The sequence below is a fragment of the Eublepharis macularius genome, chromosome 5 (genome assembly GCF_028583425.1).
Source record: "Eublepharis macularius isolate TG4126 chromosome 5, MPM_Emac_v1.0, whole genome shotgun sequence".
Classification (NCBI taxonomy): Eukaryota; Metazoa; Chordata; class Lepidosauria; order Squamata; family Eublepharidae; genus Eublepharis; species Eublepharis macularius.
The window spans coordinates 67,464,734-67,481,713 of NC_072794.1; the positions used below are offsets into that span (position 1 = coordinate 67,464,734).

General features: G+C 42.4%; 1 protein-coding gene across 1 annotated transcript in view; it reads left to right on the forward strand.

The window, feature by feature from the left end:
- The window catches only part of PIGK (phosphatidylinositol glycan anchor biosynthesis class K), a 193,475-nt gene that overhangs the window by 174,709 nt on the left and 1,786 nt on the right, over positions 1 to 16,980 (forward strand). The window lies entirely within an intron of this gene.

Consider the following 16,980-nt stretch of genomic DNA (forward strand, 5'->3'; position numbering starts at 1 on the left):
CCTCCCAAATTTCCAGGAATTTCCCAACTGGATCTGGCAAACCTACATTCAGAACAACTATGTGAGAAAAATAAGGTAGTGGCTTTTGAGTTGCATTACATTATCCAAGCAACTCTACCTCCAGTTACTCCTGAGAAATGAGATGCAACCCTCTGGTACCTTGCAGGCCAAGAGGTAGAACATTAGTCTTGCAGCACAACCATCTCGACCATATAGGACTGGAGCCTCCACAAATCAACCCCCTTCCCATTTGAGAGCCAGGGTGGTGTAGTGTTTAAAGCCAGCTTTTTCTGCCATTCACCAAATATTTTGAGCAGTGGGTTGGGCCAGGTGAGGTTTTTGCCTGGCAGAGTTTCTGATTGGCTGTGCTGATTTTTAAAAAGTTGCTTCAACAACAGCTGCCGCCACAGCAGAAGGATCTGCAATGCATTACTGTGTGTGTATGCAAGAAAATATTTTTAAACAATATGTTTTTAAAAGGCATCCCATTAAACTGAGCTTCTTCCTGAAATTTTGAAGAGATACTATCAGAGTTAAGCATGACCTCACTCCCTGTCATTTTGTGGTTGGCTCTTCCTGCTGCAACAGCCATTTTGTGATTGTGTCCACCACCCTGTGTCAAAATCCCAAAGGGGCTCACATACTGGAAAAGGGCAGGGACTTCAGGTTCGAGAGTTAGACTAGGATCTGGGAGAGCCAGGTTTGAATCTCCAATCTGCCTTGGAAGCTTGCTGGGTGTCTTTGGGCCACTCACATGCTCTCAGCCTAACCTACCTTACGTGGCTGTTGTGAGGATAAAATATATTTATTTGATGTTTTTATCTGGTTTTAAAGTAATGCGTTTATGTATTTTATATATGTTATATTCTGCTCTGAGCCCGTTCATGGGGAGAGTGGATTCAAAATATAATAAATAATAATAATAATGAGAAGAGAACAATATAAGCCATTTTGGGTCCCCACTGAGGAGGAAGGTCAGTTATATTTGAAGTAAATAAAAAAAATTCTGGCCAGTTGTCTTGTAGAGGTGCCACAGCTGATGTCATCAATAACTTCCAAGAGGGCCAGAAGCATTAATAGAGATTTAATCCTGCTGTCAGCTGCCTGGAAAAGATAATTTAACTGTTTGTATCCCATAACTGATTGAAAGGGATCAGATATTTGACACAGCCAACACTTCCTAGAACTATGTTTTTTAACATGGCTCCCACATAGCTATATTTTTCAATTTATCAGACTCCCCCATGTTACCCAAAGATCAGGTCTCCTTGTGAATAGGGGGAATTAGCAAGGAGAAGCTTACAAGGGGGGGGGGTAACTGGGATCTTTTGTGCCAATGTCTATGAGGATCCCTTCCTCTAGAGAACCCTTTCAATAAGCCGGCAGATGTTCAATAAAAAAGGAGTTTTTATTTAAAATACTACAAATCAATTGCACACAAAACACACAGCACACACACAGAGCTAACTAGAAAAAACAGGGAGGAAAGTTGGAGAGAGTTGCAGAGTTGGGCTCATAGTTACCAGGTCCAGAAGATTGAAGGTGTCCGAGGGAGAGCAGCTGCAGTGACCAGCACTTCATGGCAAGGAGAAGAGTTCAGACATGCTATCTGAGGGCATGTGGAAGGTCCAGAACACACACACGCTGAGCACATGGCAGGACAGTCGGATATACTGTAAAAAATGCCCTGAGTCAGGACTGAGAGTCTCTGCCCTAAAACAATGCCTTAATGGTTCTTCCCAGGGTGGGACAAAGGATTGGAAAACTGTTTCTGGGGTGAGACAATAAGGCTGGTGAACTGTCTCCAAGGAGGGACAATGAACTAGGAAGGTTTGATTAGGTCTTCCTGAGAGGAACTACAAGTGTAAAATGATTATTTGATGACCCACGATGGCTGGATGGGTGAGGCTATAATAGGAGAGTGGGTAAAGGGTAGAATTGGCAGGATGTGTGAATGGATTCATTCAAGTACTTCAGGATACCTCCATTGTTCTATGGTTATGCACAAACTCCGGGGTGTGGGGCTAAGTTAGTCATACTTCACTTCTCACATTCCAGTACTTTTCTATCTCCTGCCTAGCCAGGCAGCTTGTCTGTGTTTTTTTTTTTCAAATTCTGTTTATTGTTTTCAAAATCACCAACAATACAAATAACTTTTACAAGAATAGATATCCATAAACAATTATTACATTCAGTATATGTTTTCTAAATTATTATACATTCATACAGTCATAAATAACATATTTACAATTCATATACAATCATATAGCAATGATTATATCTTACTGTATTGAATATCCATCCTGTTATGTGCTATTGGATCTGAACCTGTGGAATTGGATGTATAGTGGAGATATAGAGGAATTCCAATTTACCTCCAATCTAGATCTTCAAGTCTTTTGGGGATTTCTTGTTGTTTCATTAGGTATTCTAAGACTGGGTACCAGCTAGGTATAAAGTCTCTTGATGTCACCTGGGGGGGGGGTCTATACGTTAGAGATTATTTGTAATGGTAGCCATAGTATAATTGTCCCATAATTTTTAATAGCTTGTCTGAGCACAGGGACTTATGATATTGCCATATTCATAAGCCTTAATATCGTGAGGGCAAGTGTGACCACTTACTACCCCTCCCCCTGGCCTTTTTGTTTGTTTTACCCAGTCCACTCACAAAAAGTAATAGAATTTTAGTCATACATATAGATCCATGATTGTCTTGCTTGCCAGCATGCTTAATATAGTACGCACTTACAGGTGCAAAGAGCTATTTCAGTTTCTGACAGAGCAGACATTATAAAGAAGTTTCTATACTTCACCAATAATAAAGCTCTCTATGAGGAATAGAAGTCCAAGTTCTTAAACATACAATTAACTTCTGCTATTTATGCATGCTTGAATTTATTTTGCAAGCAGTATATGCTTGGGATCTTGCAAGAAATTTGACTGGTAGGAAGTTCAGTATTGATTTATGAAATTACGCTTTGTTTTTCCTATTTAAACAAAGCTTTATTAATGCCTTAGCTGAGAAAGTGACACTTGGTAGCAAAACCTTTGGACTGTGCCTTTAGCTTTAGTGAGATTTAGAGGGAAAAAACCAGAAGTGCTGTGAGTTGTGAATTAATTCTATAAACTCCCCAGAAAGGTTAATAGCAGCTTTGTTTGATGCTGCCATATGGTGCTGCTTTACTCATAGAATTCTGATTGGAGTTTATAATGTGGATCCTGAAAATCGTTGTTCTTTTGATTGACATAATTTTTCTAAGGAGGGAGCTGATTGCATACATTTTTTCCTTCATCATATTTGTGGGAAGTCTTGTATATTTATAAAGGTGAAAAGAATGCACTGCCAAAAAGAGTTTGCTTCTACATGGCAATCTGCTTGTAGACCCTTAGAGCCATTGTATAATCAGAGGTTGAGAATTACATGGACCAGGTACGTGCATAGTATTCCAGGCATACTGTAGCAGTTTGTGTCTCCTTAAAACTTCTAGAATGTACTGCAATAACTTCACACAACCATTTACAATGGGAAAAAGCATCACAGTGTGACTTTTTCATTATTGGGTCACACTTTTTGGGATGTGCTCTTACATGGTCTGAAAGATGATAGAAAACTGATATTCCTCAGATATTCTGAAATTATATATCCATGTTGAAATGCATTTACACAATGTTTTATTTAGACAAGGGAGAAAATGGGAACATATGAAGCTGCTTTATACGTTAGACTATTTATTTTTATTCATTTATTTCATTATATTTCTATTCCGCCCTCCCCACGAATGGGCTCAGGGCAGATTACATCAGCTCAGTTTCTCACTTCTGTGGCGGCAACTCTCAGAAGGTCCTGCCAGTAGAACCACACAGAAAAAAGGAAAAGAATAAAGGTTTTTTGCCTGATCGTCCCTTGGTATCATCAGGGGAGGTGCTGTGACTCAGTGGTAAGCTGCCTTGCGTGCAAAAGATCTCAGGTTCAATATCAGCTTCTCCATTTAAAGAGATTAAGTAATAGGTAATACGAAATATTTCTGCCAGATTACTGGAGAGCCCTTTGGTTAGAGTATGCAATATTAGCCTTGATAGACCAATGTCTGCCTTGGTATAAGGCAGATTCATCTGGGTACTTTCTCCCTCTGCTCTACCTTTCACCTGCAGTGAATTGTCACAGGTCTTCATTTAGGTATAGTTACAACTGTATAGTTTTTGTTGTTGTTGAACTGTACAGTGTAAATGAATAAGCAAACAGTTCAGCCAGCTAGGTCATAAAACATGTATTCAGTATTTGTTCCTTTCTATAAACTAACCGTTTCCACCACATTTTCCTGTTGTTCAGCTGCTGTTTTCTGTGGAATAATATATTTCATTGTGATATACCTATAGTTTGAATAATATAAATATACGAAAATTAACTTGATTTTCTCCCCCACAAACCAACTAGTTTTTTACAGCTTCAAAGAAGCAAACACATTTCAATATACACATCATGATAAAATATATACGCTTATAATTTGTCACATTTTTGGTCCATGAGGGGAAAAATTTATAATAATAACTGTCAGCTAATAGCTTAATTCTCTTCTATATCCACTGTAAGATTAAAGTCCTAACAGCATTCCAGCACAAAAGGTGCTTGTTAAGCTGTGAAACAATTGGGAGCATTTCTGCCTAATCTAATTTCTGTTTATTAACCAAAATGTCATGAAGATTGGCACTTGAGTTTATAACCATTCCTTCATCACTCACAAAGTTCAGGCAGTGTAGAGGGGAGAATCTGCGTTTGATGCTTATGTCATTGTAATAGGCATGATCCCACCCAAGTTCTGACCTTTCAAGCAGAGGCCTTTTAACCTATTAGGCAAGTTAGTTTAATATTCTGGGTTGCTGCTCATTGCCCTGGAGGGCTACTTGGGTCAGCAGCATGCTAAACCCCAGTGATGCTGGCAACACTGCAAGGGATATTTTGTTCACACTTGGCTAGCAGTGATGTTTGATGGGCACAGACTCACTGTTCACCTTCTTCGCACTGCCACCAGCTGGGTCTGAGATGAACGGATCTTGTGGTGCTGCTGAGGCTACTTAGTTCAGTTTTCTCTTGGACCGTTATCACTTTCTGATCCACCACTTCTTTCAAGTTCCATGGCTTTCCCTAGATTGCATTGGAAGGAACTAAAACTGCTTCACTTTGATTGGATCATAGTCTTTGTTTTCAAATTGGAGTTGTGTTACAATAAAAAAAAACTATTTCAGAAGAACTTGGAACTTGTTCTGCTCCAAAATAATTGACACCAATCATACAAATTGAATGTTACGCGGCAGTCCCAGCTGGTAGCGAAGCTGCTATAAGCTGGGGGCTGTTGATTGCTCCCCTGGTGGAGGAAGAGCCACGGTGCACTCTTCCCGGCAGCTCCGCCCCAGCATTTCCCAGCAGTTGCCTTGCGCTCGGCCCACCCACCCGCCTTATGGTAGTACAGGTTTAGCTGGTCGCTGTTTCAGGGCCAGGTAGGATTTTTTTCTCCCCACCAATTGGCCGTCGGTGGGGAGTTTTTAGCCTACCTTGTACTTCTAGTATGGGTGTGGTAATTGGTTCGTGGTGGTGCTGTAAATAGGTTTCCCAGTGACAGGATAGGGTTTGGGAGAAATGAGCGGGCCGGTGAGCACCCCTTGGCACGCCCCCATTTGAGGGGGAATGCGCGGTCTGTCAGGATCACTGGTATTATTGGATGGCTGCCAGCTGGGAGGGCAGACTGCCGTGTGGGGCCTCCTGTACAAGTACACCCCCTCACATTTAACCCGGGGGGGTATAGGCTTGGTCGAGGTTCCACATGCCTGGCTGGCCTGGTCCCAGCCATGTCTTTGGATGGCTCGGGCCCGGGGCAGAGGGGCTCGCCCGGACAGGTCAAGGTTTGACCTGTACCAATAGTTAGGTTTGACCTGTACCAATAGTTAGGCCCTTGCCATGTTATGTTTAATGTTCTGTTGTTGCCAGAATAAAATTGGCCCTTGTTTCCCAATATCCATGTCTGTGTCTTCATTCCATCTGGGCAGGCAAACATTTACATAATACATACACAACCTCATTGCACAGCACCAGCTAAGAATTTTGAAATACTCTTTTCTGGTAGCTACCTCTTTGTGATTGATGTATGCAGTAAACAAATCATTTGTTGTAGCGGCCATTTAATTCAGAAAATTGGTCTTTTAGAATGTCTACTATTAAAAAATAAATTTCTAACATGTCCAGTATAATGCCAACACTTTGAATTATCTTAATGGGTAAAGTATTTAACTGTATGCAAGCTAAGCTAACCAATTTCCTATGTCATCAATAGGACATAAATAAATTAGTTTTGCCTAAATCAAACATTTTCTTACAGTTCATTGATATAAGGTTACATCTTTGGATTGTCAATGCTCATCGTATTATTTTTCTTAATTCCACTTTGAGTCTGTGCAGATCTTGATGTTTGCCAGCAAGATTCTTCTCTGGAAATAATTCAGATTCACTAGACTTTGTAAGTTATTAGTTTTTTAATTCCATTGTTTGAATTATTTCCCTCATGGGACTGCTCTGACTTCTCCTAGGATGACTGTTAGCTTTGCTCTTCTAAGCCCAGGTTTGGTGTGCCTACATGTGGTAGATAACAGCTTTGACTCCTCTTGTTCATTCAAGGACATCTTTGGATCCAGCTAGTGTTAAAAGGCTAGTGTTATTTATAGTACAGTTGTGAGGAATAAATATATTTATTTTGTAATATTAAGGACATAATCCATCCGAAGGAAGTTCAGTTGACTTCACTGCAGAGTTAATAATATGTTTGACCGAACTATATCTTAAATATTATAAATGGTCATTATTGTATCTCCTAATGGTTTAGTGCCTATGTATGACATATGGACCTTTTTTTGACAACTACCATTATCTTCAGTACAAATCTCTTAAAGCACAGCATCTTTAATTAATATTAAGGCTTTTCGTACTGGATCAGTGAAAATAAAATCTGTACTGGGACTTTAATAAATTTACAGCAGAGATTTTCTGTCTTGTGAGACTTGAATGTAAAGGGCTATAATCTAACTTTCATCCTGAATTGCTTTTTTTAAAAAAATTAAGCAACTTTTATGTTTAATTGTTGCAGTATCTCTAGTACATTTTCTTTATCATTCTTTTCACACAATGCATTTAGTCCAATAACAACATGTGCTGTGCGCTTTTATGAAAAGCACTCTCTGGAAAACTTGGACATTTTCCACTGGAGTCCCTACAGACCCATCCAATTTGAAAATACTCTGTTTTATCCTCTCCTTAATTACAATATGTGGAGCTGTGCTCTTTTAACTGTTTTGAAGTTCCACAGAATAATGATTCTATCCCAACTATAAAGAATAAGACAGAGAACTATTCACAGTTGGAAGCCAGCTGTTGCTTAGCTACCTAGCTTTTTAATTCAGAATCTCCTTCAGTTTAATAATAACTGGCCCTTAAGCTGCTAAATGTATTTGTTCATGACACATTGTGCCATTTTTGTGTATTTTTCACCTGCTACACCAATTATGGTGAGACAAAGAGGGCATTTAGGAAGGGGTTAATGCAGGGTAGAAATCCAAAATGTATATTAAAACAGATGGAAACTTCAGTAAAATTTCAATATTGTAATTGTCAGACTGGAAAGCAGTTTGGGGAGAAAAATAATGATGAATTGGAGCTTGCTTACCCCAAGGCACTGCTACTCAGTTTACCTGGCTTACCATAGCGGGTTCATTGATGTAAAACTTGTTGGGTAGGAAAGGATATTGGCTGGGGGGTATTGTAGTTCCACCCATAGAATTAAATGTGGCTGTGGTTCAGAACCCAGACATAAGAGTATTAATTGATGGGCAGAGAAGCATTGGTCTGAATTTTTGATAGGGCACTCCCCATTGATTAATGTCTGTATACTGTGATTAGCATTGCAATTGAAGAGAGCTAGTAGCTTGGACAAGCGGTGTGAGCAGCAGGGTGGTGGACATGGAGACTGCAGCTGGTTCAGAATTGGTGGGTCGGCATGAGGCCAGAGATCCAGGTCCTCTGGGGACGAGGGAGGTATGGCGGTGGGACCCAGGGAAGGATGAGAAGGACATGAAGATATGGTAAGGCTCGATGTCCTTCTAACCTACATCCCATACTGAGGCATGTTGAGTGTGGAGCTAGGAAATATAGCCCCCCTTCGACACTGATGTTGTGTAATGCCAGGTCCATAAATAATAAGACCAGAACATTGCACTATTATTTTGTGGCAAATGATGTGGACCTGGTATGCGTGACTGAGACCTGGGTGAGGGAGGGTGAGATGGTTGCCCTGAACGAACTAGTCCCACCTGGGTTCTCAGTCCTTCATCAGTCCCGAACGGGAGGCCGGGGGGGAGGAGTGGCGATTCTTGTCCGAGAGTCTTTCTCCTTCAGGCTGCTCCCCATCCCGAAGATCTCCGGCATTGACAGTGTAGGTCTAGTGTGGGGTGCCAATGAAAGTTTGGCCGTCTGTGTGGTGTACCAGCTGCCCAGCGCACCAGCAGATGCCCTGCCACATCTGCTAGAGGTGGCAGCTGGATGGGCCTTGGAGCACTCAAAACTATTGGTATTGGGTGGCTTCAACGTCCATGCTGACGATGATGCCTCTAGTCGGGCTGTGGACCTGGTTTCCTCCATGGCCGCACTTGGACTTTCCCAGATTGTTTCGGCCCCTACACATCAAACAGGCCACACGCTGGATTTGATCTTTGGGATGGGGATGGATGTGGTGCTAGAAACAACTGAGTTGGTGCCATGGTCAGACCACGTGGTCCTGAAGGCTTGGCTGGATATCCCACCTCTCCCCTGCGAGGGCAGTGAGCTTATTCATGCTCGCCCGTGGAGACTTATGGATCCAATTGGTTTCCAGAATGCTCTGCGGGATCCGATGCTCCCTGGCAGTTCATTGGATGAGCTGGTGGAAGATTGGCAAGTCCGTCTTTCCGAAGCCATCGATGAAATCGCCCCCCGTTGCCCTCTCTGCCCCCGTACCAAACTAGCTCCCCGGTATACAGAGGAGCTACGTTGGAAGAAGTGGGAGCTGAGACGGCTAGAGCAAGTGTGGCAGCGAACTTGTGACAAAGAGGCAAGAGCATCTTATAGGACGTTTATGAAGGCCTATGAGATGGCAGTGAAGGCTACAAAGAGTTTTATGCAGCCTCCGTTGCATCAGCTAGCTCATGTTCAGCAAAACTGTTCAATGTGGTTTGGTCTTTGGTCTCCTTATCAGGAGGGGACCATCAAAATTCAAATTCGGATATTAGCTGTGAGGCTTTGGGGAGCTTTTTTGCTGACAAAATCTTGTCTCTCCACTGTGATCTCCCAGCCACAGTTGATACAGTGTGTGAACTAGAGGCCCCTTGACCACCTTCTGGGATAATATTAGACAATTTCAGTCCACTCTCTGGGGACGAGATTGACAGGATCCTGCAAGCAGTTAAGCCTACAACATGCTCCTTGGACCTGTGCCCTTTGTGGCTGGTGAAGGCCAGCGTAGATGGGCTATGGGATGCCCTGGAGGCCATTGTCAACATGTCTCTGAGCTCCGGGATCTTTCTGGAAGCATTGAAGGAAGCTGTGGTTAGGCCTCTCCTGAAAAAAACATCTTTGGACCCTACCGACCCGGTCAGTTACCGCCCAGTTTCGAACCTCCCATTCCTGGGTAAGGTGATTGAGCGGGCGGTGGTAGAGCAGCTGCAGGTCTTCCTAAATGATTCCTCATCCCTAGATCCTTTCCAGTCGGGCTTCCATCGGGGACATGGGATGGAGACATTGCTGGTCGCCCTGATGGACGATCTCCGTAGACAGCTGGATCAAGGTGGGTTGGCGCTGCTGATATTGTTAGATCTATCAGCAGCATTCGACATGGTCGATCATGACCTGTTGTTCCACCGCCTTGCCGATGTGGGGATTCGAGGGACAGCTCTGCAGTGGTTTGTCTCTTTTCTCCACGGTCGGGGACAGAGTGTGGCACTAGGGGAGAAGTTGTCATCCCGCCACCCGTTGGTGTGCGGTGTCCCTCAAGGGGCAATACTCTCCCCCCTGCTATTTAACGTATATATGCACCCCCTCGCCCAGCTGGTACGGAGTTTCAGACTTGGGTGCCATCAATATGCAGATGACACCCAATTGTATCTGATGATGGGACGGCCGGCTTGGCTCAGCCCCAGATGTCCTGGAATGTGCCTTCGGAGCTGTGAATGGATGGTTGAAGCAGAGTCGGCTGAGACTGAATCCCTTGAAGACGGAGGTCCTGCATGTGGGTCTAGGGTCCATGGGTGCGGGACTCCAGCTCCCTGCTCTCGATGGAGCGCCATTTATGCCGGTGTTGAGAGTGAGGAGCCTGGGGGTGGTCCTGGATGCTTCCTTGTCTATGGAGGCACAGGTTGCAGCGGTTGTTAGATCCTTTCTTCTATCTAAGACAGGCTCGACGACTTGTCCCCTACCTATCGACCCATGACCTTACGACAGTAATCCAGGCAACAGTCACCTCCAGGTTAGACTACTGCAACTCGCTCTATGCAGGGCTTCCCTTGGGCTTGATCCGGAAACTGCAGCTGGTTCAGAATGCAGCTGCACGGGTGGTTGCCAGAGTACCAATCATGGCTCATATAACACCTATTCTCCGTCAGCTGCACTGGTTACCGGTTGAGTACCGGGTCCAGTTCAAGGTTTTGGTGTTGACCTATAAAGCCCTATGCGGACTGGGTCCAGCATACCTTCGGGACCGCCTCTCCCCATATGTTCCCCGGAGGTCGCTTCGATCAGCCACTAAGAACTTGCTGATGGTCCCTGGCCCCAGGGAGGTCCGCCTGGCCTCTACCCGAGCCAGGGCCTTTTAAGTTCTGGCTCCGACCTGGTGGAACTCTCTGTCTGAGGAAACTAGGGCCCGGCAGGATTTGTTATCTTTCTGCTGGGCCTGCAAGAAGGAGATGTTCCACCAGGCATTTGGTGGGGGCTAGGCTGTCCTCTCGCCAGCCATACCACTGAAGACCTTCCACCACCCATGCAGGAAAGTGCTGTATTTTAATATTTTATACTCGCCAATTTTAATTGTTTTGATATAATGTTTTAATCTTTTTATAATGTTTTTACTGTTTTAAACTGTTGTTAAACTGCCCTGAGCCTGTCTGACCGGGAGGGCGGTCTAGAAATGTGATTAAATAAATAAATAAATAAATAAATAAATAGCACGGATACCTAAAGTATCTGAAGAAGTGAGCTGTGACTCATGAAATCTCATTACTAGGGGTGTGCAAAAACAAATTTTTTTGCAGAAAAAAGTTGGAAATAAGGGATTCCCGAAGCAGCAAGACACTTCGGGAATCCCTTGTTTGACCTGCTTCGGTGTGCTTCATAAAGATTCAGAGCACACCAATAAACTGACCCCCTGGCAGCTTATTTCACTTGATGAGAGGGGGAGGAGTGACCCCCCCTCCTTCCCCTCCCATCGGGTGAAAAAAGCAGTGGGGGATTAAAACCCCACTGGAACAGATAAGATGCTTGGCAGGGTTTGTGGTGGGCCCTTCAAACTCCATCTGGGTTGCGGGCCCCCCCCCCCCCCGCAACCCAGGTGGAGCGCGGAAGGGCCCTTTCACTGCCACTTGCAATGCAAGCGGTGGCAAAAATGGTCCTTTAAATTCCATCTAGGTCACAGGGGGAATCCCCCCATGACCTAGATGGAATTTAAAAGGCCTTTTTGCTGCGGCTGTCAGCGGGGATCAGCTGCTTGGTGGGGATTTTTCCACCAAGCAGCTGATCTACAGTTTAAATGCCCCTTTCCCTGCAGCTGCTCAGTGGCATGGAAAGGGGCATTTAAAACCCCGTGTCTCGAAGCTTCCTGAAGCAATAGGAATCGCTTCGGGAAACTTAGATTCAAGGTTTCTGAATCGGGCCCAGGATTCGGAAATCCCGAATCTTTGCAAATCGGGTCATATTTGGGTGTTTTACCTGAATCGGAAACCCGATTTGCACATCCCTACTCATTACCCTACCACAAATTTTGTTAGTATTCTAGGTGCTACTGGACTGTTGCTCTTTTCTGCTGCTACAAACAGACTAACACAGCTAGCTGTCTTGATCTGTCTACATGCTAATTTGAAGACAAGTTGCTTTGACTGTGTCACTTTACTGCTGAAGGCACAATATCCTTGATACATGACAAAATTGTGACTCTCATCTAATAGGGATGTAACTGCTGAATCAAAGAGAGAAGTATTCACAATTCATTTGACAAGTCTTTTGAAATTGAATAGTTTCATTGCATGCGGTAAACCCCATTACCCCTCTTTATGCAACATATATGCAACTGAAAGATGTATAAAACTGGGGGGAGGGAGCTTTGGATGGCAGCAAGAAACTCTCGTATCTTTTCATATGGCATAGTTTTTCTCCATACCAATTGTTCCAGCTTTTCTACATTGGATAAACTTAATGTGATAACTGTGACCATAGATATATAGCCAGCAGCAATTCCTATAATTGCAGTTGCACTTTTTCAGCCATAGTGGACATGGAAATTGCTGACAGCCCTATACAATCCACACACTGTTTGTATAAAGCAAAGATGATTTGGTATACCACTAAGAGAGAGAGAGAGAGAGAAAGTCAGTGATTAGATAGTGATTAGATAGTGATTAGAGTGTTGGACTAAAATCTTGAGACCCAAGTTTGAATCCCCAATCTGCCATGGAAGCTTTCTGGGTGATCTCAGGCCAGTCTCAACCTAACTTATCTTGCAGGGGTGCTGCTGTGAGGATAAAATGGAGGAGAGGAGAACAGTGTTCTAGGGACCACTTTGGGTCCCTATTGGGGAGAGAAGCAGGATTTTAGTTTATATCATTAGGTGTACTAATTATTGGGATTGCTTCTCTCACCTAGGGCTCTTTTGGAAGCTTCTTGTCTTGTGTCCCTCTTTAAATGGAGTGCATATGGGTCTATTCATACTAGAATGGAGACTGCTCCTCCTGCAATTTCTGCAGTTACAAAATTATGGCACATAATGTCATGACAATATCAATTTGACCCTTTTTCACATGCTACATTAACATTATGGGACAATCCAGATCTAAAAATTAGGAATAAATCTTTTTTATTGAAGACATGGGCAGATAAGGGGATTTTTACTCTGGATCAATTGATAGGCTGCAATGATGAGTTTTCATTATTTTCTCAGCTGAGATGTAGATATGAATTGCTAACTTCTCATGAATGACAATATTTATAGCTACAACATCCATCAGTATCTAAATATGGCCTGCAGCATTAAGTGTTTCAGAGTCTCCCTTACTCCTGAAAATTCTCATTGAATCAGTGCAGAAAATGAAACCTACAATAGTTGTTTATAAATATTTGAAGTTGATTAACAAATACGATATGCAGATACTCAGGAATGAATGGAATAAGTAGCTAGATCACCAAAGCAATGGAATACAGTTTTAAACTTTATACCTATTGTTTCTGTGGATGTCAAACTGTGACTTATTCAGTAAAAAATTATGGTTTTTTACTAAAAATTATGGATACTACAGCACATTTTTAGTAATGGATTAAGTAGTGTCTGATTACTGCCATTGTAATTTACAGGAGTTATTTCTCTTGGGGGGGGAGTAATTTCTCATATTAATTTTGTATTAGAATAATAATTGATTTTTGAGAATGTTTATGTATTTCTAAACTATGCTTGTCTCTTGGAGGCTAACTGATGTTCAGCAAGAATAGACCATCTGTGCCTTTACTGTAGCGAAAATACTTCTGTAACAACATTGGAGAGACAAATGCCTATTTCCCATAATTCAGTGTACCGAGGGCCTTACAACTTTGTCAAGATTCGAATGCGTGGCATATAGATGACAATTGCATATGGACTTATTTTTAGATATTTGGATATCTTTTATAGAGGTGTAGACATGCTATGTGTAGACGTGCTGTTTGTAGGCCTGCTACCATTAGAATTGCCAGCCCCCTCTCAGGGTGGAAGTCCCCTGTCCTCAGCTGCTTCCCTCTGCCCCTGCTTACCTGGCTGGTGCGGAGAGGGGAATTGTTGGGAGGCTGGCTGGAGCACCCAGAGCACATGAGAAAATGAAGTGTGCCTGCTTTGGAGACCTCCTCTGATGTCACTTCTGGTTTGAAATGAAAGTGATGGATGCTTTGTGGGATGAAATTGTCTCAAAACATAGCAAAATTGCATTGTTTCTTTGCATGTAAGGAGAAAACAGTCATTGCCTCACCCAGCCAGTATCCCCACCCCCCTATTTCAAGTAAGGGTGGTGGCAATCCTAGTTACTATTGCTGACATATTTTTATTTATTCTATATGAGACTTATATTTCCTGCACAAAATTTAAACATGCAAAAATAGGCAGTATATAAATGAAGTAAATAATAAGAAATACTAAGATTTAACATTTTCCTGCACACTGGATTGTGTTGATTTGTTGGCATTTCAAGGACCGACTATTGGTTAACAAGTATGTCCTAACAAATATGCAATAAAAATATACTTTGGAGTGGGGCTCATTCAAACTGCTAAATTTCTTTTGTTGCAAGGGTCAACATAGGTTGGTCCATCAGTTCCTGAATATTGAAATATTTGGTTGTCTCTAGTTGCCTAACAAGTAAAATGAGGTTTTCCTAGAGGAGAAGCATAATAGAGGAAGTACGATTTGAGGTAATTTCAGATATGCTGAGCCAGAAGCCCTGTGCCTGTTTCTTGGCTGCAGCTGGTATGTAGGAACTGCATATAAGTTTTGTTCAATAAATCTCTCATTCCAGCTGCCGACATATATATTTCTTAGAAGGCTGTACATTCCGCCTCTCCTCTTTCAACTATTTTTCTTTTTGTTGCCCTATACTTTTTTATTAATAATATATCCAGTACATTTGAAAGCTGCGCTGCTCAGCTTCGAACAGATTAGTTGTACACTGTTGAATTCAAATGTAAAAAGCATGCTTTTAGCTAGGCCTCCTTGGAATTTCAGTGGTGTTGAAAGAAAAAAATTGTTTTAAGTGTCTTTGGTTTGTAGGGTGACGAGATGTAAAACCTTATACCGAGGTCACCTTATAAATATTTATTCCTATAAATTTCTTTAAAGAAATTAAATTATGTGTTCTATACAAAGTAGATGAGAAAGGCTTTTAGTGTCAGTGGCTGTAAATTGAAGTCATTTGTCTAGGAGGGTCAGGTGCCACTTTGTGTAAGACTTTGTCTAAGATCCAGGCAAAGAAAGATTGATAGCACAAGGAACTTGGTGAAGTGAGCAATGGAATATGCATATGAAGCTGTGGGTTAATTAGGAAAATTTGAACCAGCAAATTTCTGTTTTGTGAAATAGTGCGGATTAGGAATCGTTACCTTCAGCACTGGGTAAGCTGGCAGCCTTGTATATTTAGGCTCCGATTTCTTACGATATTTTAGTACGAAGAATGCTTGTGAATACCAATGAAGAGAATGATCTTTTCTGTATACACATTATTGTTAATGAGACTAGCTTAGCAATTTTTAAGGTTAATATACATTCTTTTGTCATCAGCTGTATTCTCATTAACATAACCCACAACCTATCTGCATTTTCCATTGCTGGGAATATATTTTTTAAAAATGAGCTGCAGCATATTTCATTGAGTCACATTCCTATAACTTGGTGCCAAGGGTTCTATTTTTCTGACCAACCAGCTTCAAAGTACTGAAAGATTTGTGATTAAGCTGTCATTATGAACAATTTGCAGGATCATTTTCCTCATACAAATCAGAGAAAAGCAAGCTTTCCATTATACTTTCTGCAGAATTACCTTACTTGTTGAAATTTTGTTTGGACTTATTGTTAAGGAAGAGTAGGTTCACTCTTTGATAAGCATTTGCTGAAATGCTGAAATAAGCATTTGAGAGTGCCCATACAGGTTGTGAATAACTTATACAATCCCCCCCTCCCCAAGCTGTTCACCACTGAAAGTAGCTTTTATAATGGCAGCATATGGAGAGCCATTGTGATCTATTAGTTAGAGCAAGGGTTACCACCTTTTTGAGCCTGTGGGAGTTTCTAAAATTTTGAGAATGTATAGTGAGTGCCACCATAAAAAAGCTGCCATGGAAGCTGGGACAATCACAAGACATTTGCTTGGTGGGGGTCACAAATTGATGGAAGGTTTCACTATATTTTGTTTCCAAACCAAGTATCTTTGTACAACAGCGGTAGCTGTTACTGAATGAGAGCCAAGCTACAAGTGACATTTTTCACGTGAAGCGGCAGCGGCAGCAGCAGCTTTTGCAAATCGTCTTGCTCCCGGGGAGCTAGTCTGGAGAAAGCTGACATGTCGGTGAAGCTGAGCAGGATGCCCAGGGAGAAAGTTGCAGCTGCCCGCCCCCAAAGATCATTGAGAACAGGCTTGTGACTGGAGGAACGATTTGCTTTCTCTGGCTCTTCAGGCAGCGATTCTAACAGAGAGGGGAAAGAACAGAAGGAAAGGGGGCAGGGGAGAGGGACTTCAGTTCCCAGAAAAACTTGCAAAAACGATCAAGTGTCCTTCACGTGAAAAATGTCACTTGTAGCTTGGCTGTGAGTCCCTGCAGACATAAAGATGATGCTTCCGGCTATATTCAGAAGTACCACTGCTCTAATGAGACAGAGGGAGTCCAGGACTGGCTCTTTGCTTTGAGGGAGATGCCAGTTGGTGCCATAAAATACAACATTGGCACCCTTGGGCATCACATTGGGAGTCACTGAATTAGTGTGTTGGAATAAGATGAGCAAGACCGGGGTTTAAATGCCGCCTCAGTCATAAAGCTTACTAGGTGACCATAAGCCAGTCACTTTCTCTCAATCTAATGTACCTCATAGAGGTATGGGGAGTATAAACTGGGGAAAGCATTGCCTATGTGCCACCTGAACTCCATGGAATAAAGGGGAGAGAAATATGTAAGAGTATATGTGTATAATA